This window comes from Berghia stephanieae, chromosome 11 (genome assembly GCF_034508935.2).
Source record: "Berghia stephanieae isolate SIO BIC M18660-M18661 chromosome 11, UCSD_Bste_1.3, whole genome shotgun sequence".
Classification (NCBI taxonomy): Eukaryota; Metazoa; Mollusca; class Gastropoda; order Nudibranchia; family Aeolidiidae; genus Berghia; species Berghia stephanieae.
Genome location: NC_088370.1, coordinates 14721266 through 14726305, shown reverse-complemented (window position 1 = coordinate 14726305; position 5040 = coordinate 14721266).

Sequence of the window (5040 nt, the reverse complement as noted above, 5' to 3'; positions counted from 1 at the left end):
TTTCCCTGTTCCACATTTCTCTCCAGTTTTCCTCCACACTGAAGTCTGCCATGTTTGTTAGGTGGAAAGGTCTTCTCGATTTAAGTCTAGTTGTTGAAGGTGCCCCTTTACGATTGATTTTATGGGAGTGTTGTCTGTGGCTTCGTCAATTCTTGCATGCATCCTTTGATTAGCATCTTGTCGTCTTAAACTGGGTGGTGCAATGCCGCTCAGTTTTTGAGAGCCACTGAGTTGGAGTTGCCTTGAGGCATCCTGTTATAATTCTCATTGATTCTCTTAATCGGATGTCAATGCGATTTACATGTGGGCTCCTCATCCAAACAGGGGCACAGTATTCTCCCACACTATAGCACAGTGCCAAAGTAGACGTTCTCAGCACCTGTGGCGAGGTTCCCCAGGTGGTAGTTGTGAGTTTTCTCACCAGGCTGTTTCTTTTTGCGATTTTATTTAAGGTTCCTTGAATGTGTTTGCGATAGTTTAGTTGTCTGTCCAATGTAATGCCAATGTATTTAGGATTGGGGTCTGGGGGTAGTATTGAGTTACTGGCTGTGATCTTCAGTTCTTTTGTTGCCTCTCGATTATTCAAGTGGAATTTTGTGGATACTGATTTATAACTAAACAAATCTTAACATCACATGTCTTTTTCATTTAAAGGCTTGATATTAGGTATTTGCATATTCATTAAAAGAGCAGAAAGAATACCAACAGAAATGGACAGAGGCATTCAATAATAGACCTAACGATAGAGAGGTTGTGGAGACACTACAGGTCATTTCAAACACGAACCACTTAGATACAACAGATGACCAAATTGTGAACGTGACTGCTCGGCTAATTACATGTAACAAAATTAGTGCCAAACAAAATAACACAGACTGGAATGTTAAGTTAGAAGAAAATATGATTCATCAAAGAAATATGTTGAATATGAAGCGAAGCTATTGATGTAACAGAGGAAGACAGACAGCATGTTTTGTGTGTTGGTCCGTTTTACTTCCGGATGGCAATGTTATGAGCTTCTTAGCCAAGCGCATAACATCTATAGATAGAACGAAGATAATGCGGCTATGTGGTCTAGTGGTATGACTCTCGCTTTCGGATCGGAATGTCCTGGGTTCGAGCCTCGCGCTCGCGTATAGTTGAGTCTTTGGAAAAGGCTCTTTACTCACATTCTCTCACCGTACTCAGGTGTAAAATGAGTACCTGGTCGTTAACAGCATTGTCTTTGAAAAATTGTAATATAGCCTAACAGGCGTCATGTCTCGTCCTACATGTTACATGTTGCTGTTGACCAGGGACCCCTTGTGAAGCGCTTTGAGCACATTTAGTGGATATTGCGCTATATAAAGCTCAATTTTAATTTTAATCTTTAATAACATTATTCGGGCCTGTGTTTTTTTTTTTTTCTGCCATTTACATAACACAACAATTGGTTCTTTGTTTAAATCAGGCAATTATCTGATAAGAACATTAGACGTATTCTTAAGATTCGAGATTTCAGTTCTTTTTTTTTTTTTTTAACTTTTAACACACTCAATCTTTATCAATATAACCCACTTACATACACAGAGACATCCACACATATACAAATTCACACACACACACACACAGATACATATACATACACACACGAGAGAAAGAGAGAGAGAGATAGAGAGAGAGAGAGAGAGAAGAGAGAGAGAGAGAGAGAGAGAGAGAGAGAGGGGGGAGCTAGAGGGAGAGAGAACAAAATAGAAAGAGAATAATGTATAGATAGAACGAAGTGGACGTCACTCGGGTCTCTGTAAATGTTTTTTGCCATCCGCGTTTATTAGTAGTTCGATTCACTAGTCTGATGTCACGTCGCCAGCAACAGCAAGCAACCTGGCTCTAAACAAAGAAAATCGGTAATTTTTATTCTTCATGATGGCTATAACATTTTCACATGTCACGTAATCAGAATGTGTAAAAGTCAAAACATGATCATATTTATAATGCTTTTCTCTTCTCGATACACTTTTATGCTCGTCGGAGAAATATTTCATAAGGGCGTCCACCATTGCCCCGATAGTTTAGAGCCAGTTACTAAGTTACTATGCGTCATTACGAGGGAAGTGGCGTCATGACTGTTGAAGCTTATTGTCACTTAACTCACTCAACCCTACCACCGACTATAGATAGAATGCGCTTGGCCAAGGAGTTTACAACATTGCCATCCGGAAGTATAACGGACCAACACACAAACTCTGTGTAACCATGAACTTTTATAGTCTGGATAATACAGTTTAGTGAGAACAACTCACAAACGCGGATGGCAAAAACAATAACAAAGGCATGAGTGACGTCATCTGCATACTATCTATATCCTTAGTTTAACCGGGTTACTTTTCCCCCATGCTTATATATTACATTTTTCTGAGACAAATTATAGACGTAGTATCAAAGCTAATGTTTTTTAGTTTATGTATTTTAATGATAGTTGAATAAAATTCTCTATGTATGTATATGCTCATATTTAATACATTTTTCCAATTTTGAAAAGTAGCAAACATTTCTAGGATTGAGTGCTTTAAGTGTATCATCCGGACTATAAAATTTCATGGTTTCATATAGTTTTGTGTGTTGGTCCTACATACTTCCGGATGGCAATGTTGTGAGCTTCTTAGCCAAGCACATACTATCTATATATATATAGATCGTTCGAAGATGACGTCACTCATGTCTTTGTTATTGTTTTTTTGCCATCCGCGTTTATGAGTAATGCTCACTGAACTGTATTAACCGGACTATAAACGTTCATGGATACACACAGTTTTGTTTTTTGGTCCGTTATACTTCCGGATGGCAATGTTATGAGCTTCTATTTATTGTCTGGAAGACTGGTTTCACACTTGCAATCAGTTCTGAACCGGAATAGAGAGAGGTGTGGCGTCATAATTTCTACTTATCGTTGTTGGCTGCTGGGTCTATGTCATGTATCGTTCTACATGTTAAGTGTTGCTGTTGGTCAGGGACTCCCTGTAAAGCGCTTTGAGTACGTTTAGTGGATACTGCACTATATAAAAGCTCAACTTCTTTTTTCAACATTACACTAATATTGTTCTCTCTTGACGTCTAGTGGGAGGGAGCAAAACAACGTTCCTTGACTTGGTTCATTCAGACAGTCCAATTCGAAGAGTAAACTGTCTTTTTCAAGGGATTCATCCTTCATCCCGCCCAGACAGGTACCGTAAACTGGAGTCACTTTACCTTCAGGGGTGACTTTGCCTCAATAAATTTGGACAAATTAGATTATATTTAGATTTTTAACAGTTATTTCTTTTGATGAAAAATCAAGTCCTCTTACGAAGAAAATAACGGCAACAAGGACCTTCCTGAGAATACTCAAAATGCTCCAAATCGGTAGAGGGAAAATCACCCTGAGAGGCAAAGTCACCCCGGTTGACGGTACTCAAAATGTCCGAAGGCAAGTGGCAAACAAAATCTCAGAGCCTAACAAATATTTTAAAAAGGGAGATGATGAATATAGATTATATTAACATTACATCTCGATTATCTCCCATTAATTTTAACATTGTAATGTCGTTATCAGAGACGCTCTTTCATAAGGACCACTTTCATGATGCAAATGTTTTCCTGGACTCTTTATTAAATATGAAGAATCGAAACACCCGTCTTAGGGGCTCTCATACAAAAAAGCTGTTTACACTACTTGTATCTACTTGTCTTGCTTGTTCTTCATTCTAAGGTCAAGGAGGAATGCGTGTGTCAAATGTGATTACTTACAGTTGTTGAGTATTTGATCATTGCAAGTCTGTCTCCTGCAATCGTGAAGGTAATACGGCCTTTAAGATCCTCGAGTTGTCTGATGTGAAGGGTCAGAATGCTTCGTCACAAACAATGTGCGGCTATGTGGTCTAGTGGTATGACACTCGCTTTCGGATCAGAAGGTCCTGGGTTCGAGCCTCTCTCGGCGCATAGTTGAGTCCTTGGAAAAGGCTCTTTACTCACATTCTCTCATCGTACTCAGGTGTAAAATGAGTACCTGGCCGTTAACCGCGTTGTCTCTGTCCAAAAAAAATTGTAATATTGCCTGACAGGCGTCATGTCTTGTCCTTCATGATATGTGTTGCTGTTGGCCAGGGACCCCTTGTAAAGCGCCTAGAGCGCGTTTAGTGGATATTGCGCTATATAAAAGCTCAAGTTTTAAAGTTTAAGTTTAAAAATAGGCAAGGCAGTTTATTACAAAATAGTGTAATAATTATAAATACAGAAGAATCTTCAAAATTAACCATTAATCCTTAATTGGGCTATTAATTTGTAGTCTTAAGCCTGCAAAGAGGTTCGGCTATTTCATTAAGAATATAATCATTATCATAAAATGGGTTAGATTTGGAACACATAGGGAAAATTCCCAAGTGTACACATTATGTACATGTTGAAAACTGTGCTACTTGGTTCCACTCATTTTAAAATTAAGATCTTAGTGCAAGACTTCGCACTTATAGAATCTGGAAGTTGAAATTTATGTCCGTAAATCATTTAATGTACATAGCTTCAATAAGCAAAATCCTTTATCTGTTTCTTTGTTGTTTGTTTTGTTTGTTTTTGTTGTTTTTTTTTCTGCCTTTTTTAAGAAATTTCAATTTGGTTTTTCCAATGGAAAAATCGTTTATGTTTTGATGTGGTTGAGCTTGAACTAAGCTTTTTGACCTTTTTTTATATAGCGCGATATCCACTTAATGTGCTAAAAGCGCTTTACAAGGGGTCCCTGACAAACAGCAACCTGTAACATGTAGAAGGAGACATGACGCTTGTTAGGCGATATTACATTATTTCTGACAGAGACACCGCTGTAAACGACCAGGTACTCGTTTTACACCTGAGTGCGGTGAGAGAATGTGAGTAAAGTGCCTTTTCCAAGGACTCAACTATGCGCCGAGCGATCCGATAGCGAGTGTCATACCACAAGACCACATAGCCCAATAATGTCAAATACTGAATTCTAATCCGCTTTGAAGTTTAAAGCCAAACCTCTAGAGGACTTGGTACATACATTGT